The 15,705-nt window shown below is 42.2% G+C and overlaps 1 pseudogene; it reads right to left on the bottom strand.

Moving 5' to 3' along the window:
• Positions 1-11,720: 11,720 nt before the first annotated feature.
• Positions 11,721-12,281, bottom strand: LOC147005670 (small ribosomal subunit protein uS11 pseudogene; annotated as a pseudogene).
• Between the last annotated feature and the right edge of the window lie 3,424 nt (positions 12,282-15,705).

A 15,705-nucleotide genomic window follows, 5' to 3' on the forward strand; every position in this document is an offset into this window, starting at 1 on the left:
CTGTATAGCCCTGGCTGTCCTGGAACTCACTTTGTAGACCAGGCTGGCCTCGAACTCAGAAATCCACCTGCCTCTGCCTCCCGAGTAGTGGGATTAAAGGCGTGCGCCACCACCGCCCGGCGGTCTCGCTGTTTTAATCTTCTGGAATTCATAGCCACTATGCCTCAAGATCTCCATGCCAAGATCCAGGTCAGAAACTTGTATCACCCAGCTTCATGATTAGGGTCATTGGTGAGCCTTCCAATTCTGGATTGCAGTTCATTCCAGATATAGTCAGGTTGAAAACTAGGAATAGCCACTACAGCCAGTTACTGTAAGAGTAAGAATGACCCCCCCCCCCCAGGACTCTGCCACTACAGTCAGTTACTGTAAGAGTAAGAATGACCCCCAGAACTCTGCCTTCGCCTGCTTCTGCATGAGCCTCTTCTTCACTTTTATATGGGGTCTGGACTGACCTAAAACTTCTAATATCCCTGCCTCCACTTTTCAAGTGCTGTCATGCCTAGTTTATGACATATCAAGTTCTAACTGAGTGCTTTGGGTATACTAAGCAAACAGTCTACAAAACATATCCCTGAACTTGCACAATGCCTTTTGGACTTTCAGTATCAAAACTGTGAGGTAAATAAAATAAACCTCATTTATGAAGGAAAGTATAAGCTGAGTCATAAAGATGGGTTTCAGCAGATGCATACACCCATGCACTGAGACACAGAGAACTGTATCCTCTCCAGAATTCCCTTGGGCCTTGGACAATAAAACTTCCACTTTAAGCATTGGTTGATAAGTTATTTTTGTATATTCTACAGCTTGTTTTGCTGAGAGATTGGACAGTGCTTTCCCATTGAGCTATACCCAAGCTCGGGCTTTGGTTTTGTAACTATGGCATCTGTGTTGGTTTGAATGAGAAATCCCTCCATGTATCTGAACCCTTGGTCCCCAGACAGTGGCTGCTTGAGGAGTCTATGGAACCTTTAAGAGGCATAGCATCACTAGAGGAAGTATATTACTGAGGGGTCGGTTTTAAGAGGATGTCACATTACCCCACTTTTGTCCTCTCTCTCTCTCTGTTTACTATGTATGAATGGAAACGTGGTCAGCCAGCTTCCTGTTCCCATGCCTGCCTGCTGCTGTGTCCCCTTCATATTATGGACTTGATCCCGATGGAACTGTAAGCCAAATGAACCTTTTGGTCATAGTGTTCTAGCAACAGAAAAGTTACTAGGGCAACATTCCTGCTATTGAATGTAGTGCAGAGTCACTGTCCTTTATTCCTGGTATATGGATCTTTCACAGATTGCTCATGGTTTCTCACCTGTTGATGGACATTTGAGTTGTTTGCTGCCTTGAGAAGCTGTTTTGAATGAAGTCACCATAAACATTTATTTCAAGCCTCTCTGTGGAAACATGTCTTATATCTTTTAAGTAAACACCAAGGCAGGGTCTTCTGATCTCAAATATTCATTGATCAGAAGTGGCCATACATTTTGCCATTATGTTGGAGTCTATGCTTGCTATAAGAATATTCCATTTATTTAACATTTCTTTGTCAACGCTTGTTATTGTCAGACATTAATCTTTAACAGGCAGAGAGTGGTGTTTCATTATTTTCACACACGTTTTCTTTTCTGTTTGTTTATTTACTTTGGTGTGCATGTGTGTGCACCTGTGTATGTGGAGATCAGAGGTCAATGTTAGGTGTTCACCCTATTTTCGCCACTAGGCTGTCTCACTGAATCTGAAGCTTGCTGACCTAGCTTGGCTGACCACTGAGGCCCCAGGATTCTCTTGTCTCTGCTTCCTCTGCTGGGCATACAAGTGTGCATAATATAATTATACCCAATTTTTATGTGGATATGCTGGGAATCTAAACTCGATCCTTCATAACTGCACAGAAGTAATTTTACCATGTAGCCATCTTTCCAGCTTTCAAGATGCATATCCCAACATTTCGAACCTTCCCATATGCTCCGCATGTGGCTGCTCATAGTTTTCTGTTTACCTGTTCAAACTTCTTGTCTGTTTTAAGACAATGTTAAGCTGGGCAGTGGTAGCATGCCTTTAATCCCAGCACTTGGGAGGCAGAGTCAGGCAGATTTCTGAGTTGGAGGCCAGCGTGGTCTACAGAGTGAGTTCCAGGAAAGCCAGGGATACACAGAGAAACCCTGTCTCGAGAAAGAAAAGAAAAGAAAAGAAAAAGATAATATTAAACCACAATTATCTTTGTATGTATGTAGGTGTGCATCCACATACACAAAACACAGTATGTGTGTGGAGGTCAGAAGATAACACATGGAAGTTGGTTCTCTCCTTCTACTATAGGGTCCCAGGATGAAACTTGGTCATTAGGCTGGCACCAAGTGGCCTTACTGACTGAGTCATCTCATCTCTTGCCTCATTTTAGATTGAGACATTTGTTTTCTTAATTAGTTTGTAAAGATTCTGGTTACAAGTTACATGAGTGGCAAAGAGAATTTCCTTGTCTGTGGCTGAGGTTTTTTTTTTTTTTTTTTTTTTTTTTTTTTTTTTTTGGTTTTTCGAGACAGGGTTTCTCTGTGTAGTCCTGGCTGTCCTGGAACTCACTCTGTAGACCAGGCTGGCCTCGAACTCAGAAATCCGCCTGCCTCTGCCTCCCAAGTGCTGGGATTAAAGGCGTGCGCCACCACGCCCGGCTGTGGCTGAGTTTTTAAATGTCCTCCCTTCCTTCCTTCCTTCCTTCCTTCCTTCCTTCCTTCCTTCCTTCCTTCCTTCCTTCCTTCCTTTCTTTTTTCTTTCAATGGCATATTGCTATGTAGCCCAGACTGGCCTTGAATTCACAATACCCTTTCTTCACCCTCTAGTTTTCTTAACAGTGTTTCTTCTTGAAGAGCAGTAGTTTTGTTTTGCTTTGTTTTGTTCTTAAAGATTAGAACTTTTTAAAGAGTAGAAAAAAATTAATTTTGGTGGAGTACATTTATAATTTTTTCTTTCATAATTCATAATTTAAATGTTTGATATCATTTTTTCAAGGTTCTTTTTCCTTAGTTTAGAGACATAGTTATATAGTTAGTATCAAGAAAATTATCCTTGAAGGGCTTAGGGTACAGCCCTGTGTCAGAGCACTTACCTCTCCTGGGCACAACCTGGAGTCCAATTCCTAACACTGTAATTGTAAAGGGAGCACTTCTGGGTCAATACAGAACACATCCAGACACCAAATTCTCAGCACAAAGGAGATTTATTACCCTAGATGGGTGAACAGAGATGGGCTAGGGGATGGGGTCTGGGGTGGGTGGAAGTGCTGTCTCTAGGTCTGATAAAGCAGAGAGCAAGCAGCATGTGTCTCCGAAAAGTAGGTTTTAAGGAGAAAAGGGAGAATCTGTGCTAGGGTGAGTTGGTAAATCCTGATTCGATTTATAGCCAAATAATGAATGTTGATTGCTGGACCTTGGTGTTTTGTCTCCGGAATGAGTCAGTGACCAAATAAGGGAATGGACCTTGGGGGCTAGCTTTAGAAATGTCATCTCATGGTTTAGCAAGGGAGAAGGAAGGGGAAAGGGCAAAACCTGCGCATTCAGTGTGGTACACTTGGGCCTGTTAGAGAGCCCTTCAACAATAACAATTATTATGTTGCTATTGAGTTATCTTCACATATTTGTGTTAAATGAACTGACCACATGCTTGCAGACCTATATCTGGGCAACTCCTCTTCCTCATTCTCTTTTTCCTTTGTTCTCTTCTTTTTTTGAGACATGGTCTCATGTAGCCTAGGCTGGCTTAGCATTCAATATGTAGCTGAAGCTGATCCTCAACCCTCGAAGTGCTGAGATTCCATGTGTATGCAACCAAACCTGGATCCCAACCTTCTTTTAATTCATTTGCTGGATGTATTGGAATATTTTCATGATGTGACTACTGATAAAATGGTTTTGATAGAAAGAATGCCAAAATTCATGTTTCCTGTTTAGTACCATTATTTTATATTTTTATAATATATCATTCTTTTGAGATAGATTATTGTGTGTCCCAGGCTGGCCTACAACTCAGCATGAACCTGAAGGAAGATGACCCTAGTTGTCATGCCCCTATATCCTGAGGTTGGCGGTTATAGTCATGCTTCACCATGTCTGTTGTATTCATATTTTAATTAATAGATTTCTGCACATGGTTTGTTACCTGCCTCAATGGTTTATGTTCTCAAACAAAAGACAAACACACAGCCTTTATATTTTAATTTGCCTTAAGCAGCCCAATAGCTGGGCAGCTACCTAACCTCCATGCTGCTAGTAGAATCTACCTCCCGCCAATAATTCAAGAGTTACTACTTACTAATTTATGTGGTCCATCTTGGCTGCTCCTGACCCAATTGAGCAGCCCTCTGGGGCTGCACTCTCCTGGCCCCTTTACAGGGTGACTCTGCCTCTTTGTCCTGTACTCTTCTCAGGCATGGCATCTCTAGCTTCTCTTCCTGGTCCGAAGCCCGGGAATCCTAAAATCCCAGCTCTGTCTGTCCTCTCCAGATGCTGCTGGCATGTTTATTTACCAATCAGAACCAACTGGAGGGAGGTTCCTAGAAGCTACATGCAGACCCTCTTTTGGGGAACATAATTAGCATTTGTAATACAAGCAGCTACCATGCCTGCCTTACTCAATGCTGGGGATGAACCCAACTCTAGCATCAACCTCTACACTATTAACTTTAAGTTCCCTTTGTCCATCTCCTCATGAGCTGAGGGGTTTGCTTTGAGTTTCCACTTACTCAGTTTTGGCTTTTCTTTGTTCATTTTTATAAAGTTTGCACTTAAGCTCCCCACACACATTCTAAGTTCTAGCTCCAAACATTATCATTCACCTTGATCTGCAATGATTTTGCAATTTGTGAATGTGGCTAGAGTGGATTGTTCCCAGAATTCTCTTTGTTTTTACCTATAGTGGATGGAAAGAAATACTTAGAGTAAGATTTTGAAGGCAGAAGCTAACCCTTGGTGGCACAAGCCTGTTCTCTTAGAGCTCAGGAGGCAGAGGCAGGAAGATCCAGAGTTCAAGGTCATCTTTGGATGAATAGCAAGTTCCAAGTCAGCAAGGCTGCATGAAATCCTGTCTCCTCCATTGCCCTAAACTGATGAAGGTAAGCAGCAGACACATTGCTTTTACTTTATTCTGTGGAGTTGTGTGTAGACACCACTCCATGTTTACATGTGGTGGCTTGTGTGAGCTGTCCTTATCCCTTGGCTTCCTCTTCGGTGTGGGTGCGGACAAGCATGTACAGATCCACTCCCACTCTCCTTACTTCAGCTCTCTGACTCTTGCTTCCCTGTATGCTTAACCCTCTAAAAGAGGTACCAGCTTTTCCTATGGAATACTCTTCTTTAATTTTGGATGCATGCAGAGATGAAGCAACCACTAGTTCATCCAGATTAAACTGTCCGGTTCCTGGTACAACTTGGTTGCTTCTGGTATTTTTCTTTCCAACTGCCTTCCAGATACATCATCAGTTCCATTTTAAGATTTCTCCCTTACCCCAAGAAAAGCCTTACAGGACTTTTTTTTTTAAAGACTTATTTATTATATATAAGTACACTGTAGCTGTCTTCAGACACACCAGGAAAGGACATCAGATCTCATTACAGATGGTTGTGAGCCACCATGTGGTTGCTGGGAATTGAACTCAGGACCTCTGGAAGAGCAGTCAGTGCTCTTAACCACTGAGCCATCTCTCCAGCCCTTTACAGGACTTTTTAGCTAGCTGCCCATATTATCAAATTAATTTCCTACAATAAATCCTACAGTGGGAAATCTATGTAGGTTATTTACTACTAGGTAATAAATTATGCCAAAATTTAGTGGCCACAGCCAATTACAGATATTATAACAGCGTGTTGGCTGTAACCTGTAATACCAGGTCTCAGGACATGGAAGTCAGAAGTCAAAGAAATTCAAAATGAGCCTCACCAACATAGCAAGTTTGAAACTAGCCTGAGCTACATGAGACCATGTCTCAAACCAAGAAACCACCACTACCACACCATCCCCACCACAAATAGCATACAAAAGAAAATAGAAAAAAAAGATACTGCAGGGTGGTGGTGGACCTTACCTTTATTCGGCAGAGGCAGAGGCAGAGGCAGAGGCAGAGGCAGAGGCAGAGGCAGAACTCTCTGATTTTGAGACCAGCACAATCTACAGAAAGTGAGTTCCAGGACAGCCAGGACTACACAGAGAAAATCCCGTGCAAAATAAATAAATAAATAGAAATAAAAATGGATACTGAAAAACAAGCAAACAAACAAACAAACAGTAACCCTTCTTGTCTTATATGGGTCAGAAAATAACCATTTGCTTTACTGAGCATTTGCCCTGGGGCTTTCCATGAGGTTGCTATCCAGATGTTATCTGTAGGTACTGGAGGAAAGGTGATGGAGCTACCTCCTTCATATAGCTGGGAAGATGAAACCTTTCATGGGGAGAGGCTGAACCCTCCCCTACAGAGCTCACTCTGCACAGTTGACTCAATATCTTCATGGTAGGGACAGCTTTCCTGAGAGCACCAGGCACACACAGGTAGCACAGGCAAAACAGTCATACACAAACAATTTTAAATAAAATAGTCAAATTATCAGATTGGTTCTCTCCTTCCAACATGTGGGTCCTGTGTATTCAACCTAGGTCACTTGACTGCAAGTGCATTTTTTTCTCTGCTAAGCTACCTTGACAACCCCATTCATACACTTCAGAATCATTTGCCAATTTGTGGGGGCCAGGAGGCCTGCTGGTACTTGATAGGAATTTCATTGAATCCACACAGCAATTTGGAAGGGACTTAATGATCATAACCTAGGACACTGGGAAAATGACATAAACACATTGTATTTCATTCTATCTTCATTTATTTGGGGTTTCTTTACTCTCAGAAGTGTTTATCTTTTTTTGGGTTTTTGTTTGTGTGTTTGTTTGTTTTTGCTGTGCCATTCCTAGTCTTTTGAGAATCCTGGTGAATTTTTACCTGGACTAGCTGTTCTTCTGGCCCTGGGAGTGTGTGGGTCCTTACTTACAGAGCTCCCACTCTGTCCTCGCTGCACTCAGGCTTTCTTCAGGTCCACGGCAGCATGCACAACTGTCCGTGTGGTTCTATCAGACACTTTCTCGTTTATTATCTTTTCTAAGGACCTTACGTTTTCTGCAATAAAGTTCTTTGCTTCTCGGATATTTACATATTTGTTATATGAGCCACATATGGTGACTCACAACTGTAAAGTAATCCCAGCACATGTGAAGAAGATGTTGGAGGATCACAGAAGTTTCAGGCCATCCTGGAAGTTCAGGCCAGTCAAGGCTGCATAGCGAGGCTGTCATAAATATATACATAATTTATATTGGATATTGTGATTGTGCTTCTAAAGATGTTTTTGAAATCTCTTATTGTATTGGATGCCTTTGTGTGTCAACTTGACATAAAAGAGTAAATCAAAGAGAAGGGAGTTTGGTTGAGGAAATGCCCATGAGATCCAGTTGTTTGGCATTTTCTCAGTTACTGATCAGTCGGGGAGGGACCAGCCCATTGTGAATGGAGCCATCCCTGGGATGGTGGTTCTGGATTCTAAAGAAAGCAGGGTGGGTATTCCATGGGCCAGGGGGAGCAAGCCACTAAGCAGGACTCTCCTCTGCATCAGCTCCTGCATCTAAGTTCCTGCCCTGCTTGAGTTCCTGTCCTGACTTCCTTCAGTGATGAAAGGCAACATGGAAGTGCAAGCTAAATAAACCTTTTCTTTCCCAAATTGCTTTATCATCAAGTTGTTTCACTGCAGCAAAACAAACAGACAACAACAAAAACCAAACCAAAACAACAACCCTAGTAGTAGAATACTTATCTTTAATTCTCTTTCCTTTCGGCTGTTGTTGAAAGGAAATATTGTTGTTCTTTGTAGAACCACCAATTTAAACTTATCCGGGACTAGCTTACAAATAAATGAGACTCAGACTATGCTTCTGTGATTTGGCTTTTTGACAATTAATGGGGGGGAGTAAGCTCTAACCTACTCTTCTAACTCCTGCTCTGGCTTCCTCCCACGCCGCTGCATACTCCAGATGCTTACGGTTTCCCCTGCTTCCGTGCTCACATTTCTTCTCCTCTCTCTCCTTCTTCCTCCCCTCCCCCCACTCCCCCCCACCCCCCACCCCCCCACCAACCAGGACATTCCAAACCCACCTATCTCTAATCCATTACTCCAGTAATTGGCCATAGCCAATTTTATTTAACCAATAGTTTTAAATCAAGGAACAAGGTTTGCAAAACAAAAGCTTGGAGGGTGAGACCTTACCTAGATTTCCAGCACAGAACTTAGCATTACAAGATATAGCAACAGCTCAAACCTCAACAGTTCTTTTTGTGACTTGCTATCTACTTAAATGAATATTAGTGTGCTCTATTTGAGGTTTGCTTGCGTGTGTGTGTGTGTGTGTGTGTGTGTGTGTGTGTGTTATATGACAGTGTCACGTATCCTGGCTGACCTCAAATTTACTTTGAAGCCAAGGATGACCTTTATCCCCTGATCCTCCCTGCTATACCTCCCACGTACCGAGATTGTGGGTGTGGGCCTCATGCTAGTCTCTTTGCTTTTGTACTTTGTTTTGTCAGATCTAAAGTAGCCTTAAGTTAATTGGAGGATTGCCTCCGGTAAAAGGCTGCATGACAAGTTGAATTCCATGGTGAGATGGGCTATAATGTGAGACTTTCTCTCAAACAAAATAAAATAATATTAATACATTTAAAGTAAAATAGGCTTATTTTAATCAGACTTATAGTTTTGTTTGTTGTTATATTTTAATTTTTATCAGTTCTTTTTTATCTTCAGCTACTACTAGCATTTGGAACTACTAGCATTTGGAATTTAATGTTTAAAATTTTATATTTAATTGTATTTGTGTACCAGAGGAATTGGATTCCGTAGAGCTGGAGTTATGACCTGAGAGACAATTGATATGGATATTGGGAACCAACCATAGGTCTTCTGCAAAGAGCAGAAACACTTGTTAGCAGTCCCGTGGGTTTTTTGTTTTTTGTTTTGATGTGGTGTATGTGTGTGTGCACTTACATGTGTGTGCCTGTGTGCTCTCATGTTCAAGGACTTGAAAAGATCAGAGGCTACCACTGAGTGTCTTCCTTGAGGGTGAGCCACTTTACTTATTGAGGCAGGGTCTCCTATTGGACGCAGTGCTCACTAGTCCAGCCAGTCTTTCTAGCCAATTCAGCTCCGAATTTCCTGTCTGTAATCCCAAATGCCAGGATTACAGGCAGGTGATGACTTTTACACGGGTTCTGGAGATTTGAACTCACCTGACCTGTCTCCCCATATTCCTCTCTGAGTCTCTCAGCCCAGCAGAGGGCTAAGGCAGATTTCTGAGACCCTTTCTTGTGGTGTTTGCTCCCTTTTTTTTAGTCCTGGAGCCCTTCCTGTAGTTCACTGCCATTGACCATGCTCTCTGAGCTCCACATTTCTAGACCTAACTCTGTGAAGTTCGTGCAGGCAAAAGGCCAAAGGACTTGAGAAGTTGCTTCTTTGCTTCTAATGTCTGGGAGACTGCAACCATCGCTGAAGGAAGCAAGATGGTCATTATCTTGGCCCTTATCTGGTTGGTTTTCAGTGTTGAATTTCCCCCAGGAATAGAAGAGAAAGCTGTCCTTTTCCCATTTGGTTCCCAGGTGCCTCTGCTAGTAAAATCGCTTGCCACATTGAATGCATCTGTGACGAGGGAAGACAGATTCATCCCGATCCCTTCGCTTCAAAATGCAAGGCAAGCCAAACCATGCAGCAGGTGTTTAACCAACAGACACCATTCAGTTCCAACACTGAGGAAAATCAACTGTGGTGAATTCTAAAAAGACATTCTTGTCAAGTGCAGTGTGCTCTTTCCCGATAACTTTTCAAGAATAGTTCTTACCTCTTCCTTTAGTGTTATTATTTTAAACAGGTGGTTTGAGGCTTCAGAAAGATAGCTGTATTGGTTGGGAGACAGATCAAACACACCTTGAAAGGTAGGATCGCTGCTGCAAACAGGCACTGATGGGACCAAAGAAGGGAACCTAGACAGCCTGCTGAGAGCTGTTAAAGAACTGGGGCACCCTCAGACTCCTTATCACTCTAATCGTTCTGGAGACTTCGATATTTCTAATTTTTACCGGATGTGTACTCGCTCCTAACCCTTTCCCCTCCCCCCAGAGCATTCCTGAATGCTTACATTCCAGAAGGCTTACTGTGCAAGAGGTGAATGGGAGAGCAAGGGCTCAGGGCTGTTTTTCCAGGTGAGCTGGCATTCTACCAGTCTTAGGCTTCCCGGAGCTCACCCCAGAGCACTAGTTCACAGTGCACTGGACTTTAGACACAAAAGGCATGAAGTGACAACGAATTCCCCTTTAGTGGGCATTTTCGATTTTAAACTGAGTCTGCTTATATAATATGTCCTCACCAAAATGTTATCTGTCTTTTAGGCTAAGTGGGTTTTGTTTTTGTGTGCTGTCTATTTCCCTTAAGTTTTCTCTCAATCTATTTCTTAAATTTATAGTCAGGTGATAATATGAAGGTTTTATTTTTAATATGTATAAATTGTAATTATATATATATATATATATATATATATATATATATATATTTACAATTTCCTTTAAATGTAAGGAACATAACTCGGCAAATAAAAGCACTAGACATGTGAGTCTTACAGTGGAATTCAATTCCCAGAGCCCAGGTTAAACAATAAAAGTGAAACTCTGGCAGTGTTGACCTGTATCTGGAATGCAGCACTCCTGTAACAGGGTAAGGGCCCCTGGGTAGCCTTTCTGGTGGCACTGTCTTCTTTCATGGTGTGAGTTAAGTGCAGACTCAGAGCTGCTTCCTGCTGTTTTGCACGTAGTTCTACCCTGAGAGCAGACACTTCACACTGACTACTCTGATGTTGTTCAGGTTTCAGCTCCAGTATCACCTTGGCAGATCCATTTCCCTGACTGCTGAGGCACCAGAGCACAGGATGCTTTCTTTGTGGCACTTGGCACCATTTGTGGCTGTATTTCCTGGTATTATAATGTGTGTTTTGCTCATTGCTTCTCAGCTAAGCAGAATACCTGATGAAAGTAATGTTGCTTGAACATAGACATTAGAATGATTACAGAGACTTGAGTTGGATTCTTCTTGTACTATATAATACTTACATTTATACTCGAGGAGGCAGGTGTACCTACACAGCTATATATCTCTATCACAGAGTAACTATATTTATACAAGTGAGTTCACATCACTTTTAATAGATGCCAAATTATGAATTTCTCAACACACATATTTGTTTCTTGGTAATATTTTATTTAACACACTTCAATTCACCTGTATGTCAGTAAATCACTGTTTACAAAAATGGTATAATGAGATAGTGTGTTTCCATTTCTGAGTCTCATTAACAACGTAAAACATCAGGGTGAGTAATATTCTTTGAGGTAACAAGCATATGGCTACATTAAGAGGGCCAATATTGATATAGCAGAGTCTATTAATCTAAGTTAATGTATATTTGCTTTAAACATATGCAGAATAGAATATGTTACCTATGTTATAAATATAATTATAGCACACAGGGTCTATTTAGGTAATTAAATACACACACACACACATTTTTCTGTGTACACAAAGCAATTTCTTTTTTTTTTTAAGTGTTTACATTTATTCCTAGACTTAGACATTTATTTTTTCAGTCCTTTATTACGTGACAACAGTCCCCGTCCATGGTGACAGATGTTTCAGGTTTTGACTCGTAATGACAAAGCAATTTCTTAACAGAAAATAATTTGAAAATCCTTGTTTACAGACAGTGATGGCTATGATCCCCCTTCCTTCAAGTTCTGTCAGAGGGGATGGGGTGACATCCTCAATCCACCCAATATTCTTCGCAAGCAAGAGCTCTGAGGGCTGACTGGGCTCCAAGGCCAGGGGTTGTGGTCCTGTTTTGTCCTCTGGCATGGAGTTTGATAAGCAGGCAGTGATGCCCAGATCCTTGTGCATCTGGGCCATACCCTGGGCAGCCAGCATGGCTGCATACAGAGAGGAATCAACTCAGTAAGCCTTTTCTTCCATCCCACCTGTCACCTGGCAGATGGTTTCCTTTCCAGAAAGAATGGTAACATGGGCAAAGGTATCACTGAAGGATACAAAGATGTGGTAGACACTGAATGCATTTTCTCCTTCACCCACTTGAGGTTCAAGGTTAGTGACTTGGTCTTCCTTTTTTTCTTTCCCTTTGCAAGGTGCCACTCTGAAGGTCATCTCCAAACTCCTCCACTGGAAAGAGTATATATAGCTTTTAGGGGGGTTCTTAATTAAAAACAATGAAGTCCACTCTGGCCAAGCAGCAAAAGTGCTGCCTGCTCTCAGCACTGTATCACCATGCCTTCCACTGAGCAGAGAGCCCTGGCTTACTTTCCCTGAATTTTCAACAGCAACCTGTTTACTTGCAAAGGTATTTTAGTTCATTGATAAACGGCTGTGTTTACATAGACTCAGAGTTGGAGAAACACGTTAGACTACTAGGCATAATGATTCGAGGCAAATTCTGAACTAAACTAATGAAATAGTTGTCATGTAACATCACCACTGTCTTCATAACCACCCACAGATCAGTCAGTGTAGGGGAAGAAGCTGGCAGAGTCATTGCTACTCATGCTAAAACAACAGGATCTCGGCTGGATGCAGGAAGAAATGTCCAAATCTATACAATTCAAAACTCAGTTCTGTGTGTCTACACCATTGTCACCTATAGCAGAAGGGAAGTAGCTAACTGTCACATGTGCCTTCCTCTAGGGTCTCATGTAGTACAAGCTGTCCTTCAACTCTTGCTATATAATCAAAGGTAGCCTTAAATGCCGATCCTCCTGTCGCCACCTCCTGAATACTAGGATCATAGGTGTCTACTAACACTCTTAGTTTATGCTGGGGATTGAACCCAAGACTTTGTGCATGCTAGGCAAAGCCTAATACAATCCCAGCCCTGTTTGTACTATTTTTAACAGTTATAAAGTTACTGTTTTTAAGATTGCACCTAAAGCCCGGTGTGGTGGCACACACCTTTAATCCCAGCACTCGGGAGGCAGAGGCAGGCGAATTTCTGAGTTCGAGGCCAGCCTGGTCTACAGAGTGAGTTCCAGGACAGCCAGGAGTACACAGAGAAACCCTGTCTTAAAAAACAAAAACAAAAACAAATAAACAAAAAAGATTGCACCTTTTTAAAAAAAATTAAGACAAAGAAAGAAACAATCTGTCTCAGTTAGGGTTCCAATTGCTGTGAAGAGACACCATGACCAAGGCAATTCTTATAAAAGACAACGTTTAATTAGGGCTGACTTGCAGGTTTAGAGGTTCAGAACACTATCATCAAGGCAGGAAGCATGGCAGCAGCCAGGCAGACATGGTGCTGGAGAAGGAGCTGAGAGTTCTATGTCTTGATCCAACTGCAGCCAGGAGAGGACTGTCTACCAGGCAGCAAGGAGGAGATCTCAAAGCCCACCTCCATAGTGATAAACTTCATCCTGCAAGGCTACACCTACCCCAATGAGACTCCTAATAGTGCCACTCCCTGAGCCAAGCATATTCAAACCACCACACAATCAAAACAAAAAGGAGTCCTTTAAATATTTTGAACAGTCACAAAAGAATCTTATTGTTAGCCTGACATGTATCTATTTCCTAAACTTATAGGAAATAAGAACATGGACTAGAAAGATGGCTCAGTCTATCTCTTCCCAAGAACAAATTTAGAAGAACAGGAAAGTCAGCATGAACTTGTATTGCTGGAGAAAAGAGACAGTAGGCACTCCTGGGCTGACTGACTGGCCAGCCAGCCTAACCTAAGCAGTGAACCCCAGGGCCCAGTGACAGACCCTGTTTCAAAATGGGGTGGAGGCTGAAAAATGGCTCAGAGGCTAACAGTGCTTGCCACGAGGCCCGAGGCCCAAGTTTAATCCCTGGGACTCATATTGTACTGGTTAGTTTTATGTCAACTTGACAAAAGCTAAAGTCATTTTGACAAAAGAATCCTCATAAAGAAAAATCTCACAACTAGATTGGCATGTGGGTAGGCCTGTAGTACATTTTCATGACTGATGAGGAAGGCCAAGATCACTGTGAGGGTTGCCATCTTTGGGCTGGTGTTCCTGAGTCCTATAATAAATCAGGCTGAGAAAATCATGGGGAGCAAGCCATAGTCTCTGCTTCAGTTTCTACTTCTAGGCTTCTGCTCTGCATGAGTTCCTGCCCTGACTTCCCCAAGTAAGGGAGTATATCCTGACAATTGTAAGCTGAAATAGAACCTTCCCTTTCCAAGTTGTTTGGTCATTGTCTTAGGATTTCATTGCTGTGAAGAGACACCAAGACCAAGGCAACTTTTATAAAGGACATCATTTAATTGGGTCTGGCTTACAGGCTCAGAGGTTCAGTCCATCATCATTGTGGTGGGAAGCATGACATCACACAGGCAGACATGGTGTTGTAGGAGCTGAGAGTTCTATGTCTTCATCCCATGTAGCAACAGGAAACTCTCCTCTCCAGGTCGCCAGGAGGAAGGTCTCTTCCCCACTGGGCAGAGCTTCAAAGCCTACCCCCATAGTGCTGCACATTTTCTGACAAGGCCATACCTACTCCAACAAGGCCACACTTCCTAATAGTGCCACTTTGCATGGGCCAAGCATATTCAAACCACCACAATCATGTTTTACCACAGCTGTAGAAACTCCAACTAAGACACATGTGGGAAGAGAAAAAACAAATCCCATAAATTGTTTTCTGGTATACATGCACATTCTGTATGTAACATGTATGTCTCCACTCCCCCCCCCCAAATAAATGAGAATAAAATGTCAAATTAAAAAAAATTGGTGGCATATGAGAAATGACCCTAAAGGTTATCTTCTGACTTCCACATGGGCCTACACAAACATACACACGCACACACACACACACACACACACACACACACACACTCGTGCAAGTAGATTCAAAACTGTTTCTAGATCTAATATATGTAGCCATGATTGTGTTCTCTTGTTTCTGCCTTGATATTTTGTAACATATAGATTAAATTATAAATACATAACATAGTGACATAATAAAGCAAGAGTAAACAGAATCAGCTGTGTTTTCTGCGAATCATTTTGGATTGTTTGCCACTTTTCCCACTGATTAGGCATTCCACATTGCTTCCATTTTTAGGTCAGTGCTGGTTCAGTTAACTAGGGTCTTTAATTGGGTGTAACCCATACTTTCACTCTTCAGGAACTGGTTCTGTACTAGACATGTCTGTGTTGGGGAGCTATCGTTTCTTATTCACATTTAGGAGGGAACATGGCAAAAGGCAGAGAGTAAGGCTTAGGGGCATCAAGAAAAACATACATAGAAGGAATCAATGGCAGAGGTAGACTGCAAAGTCTTCCAACTGAGGGTTTCATTACTGAGATGGGACATATGAAAGACGAAACAAACAAAACCCCAAGGCCACAACACACCTTGTAAATGATGGAGAAAGCAGCTCTGTGGATGAGCCTCAAAGTGTGAGGATTCAGTGGCCCCTGAGGCTCAGATCTGTTCGAGCTCTCCCACGTGCTGTCTTTCTTAGTAAACCATCTGTATTTCTATGTGTGTTCATGTGTTCCTTGTTCAATTAGTTTTGGGATATGAAACTGGAAATCTCAGTGGGTGC

The sequence above is a fragment of the Mus caroli genome, unplaced genomic scaffold (genome assembly GCF_978045245.1).
Source record: "Mus caroli unplaced genomic scaffold, Mus_caroli_1 scaffold_3, whole genome shotgun sequence".
Lineage (NCBI taxonomy): Eukaryota > Metazoa > Chordata > Mammalia > Rodentia > Muridae > Mus > Mus caroli.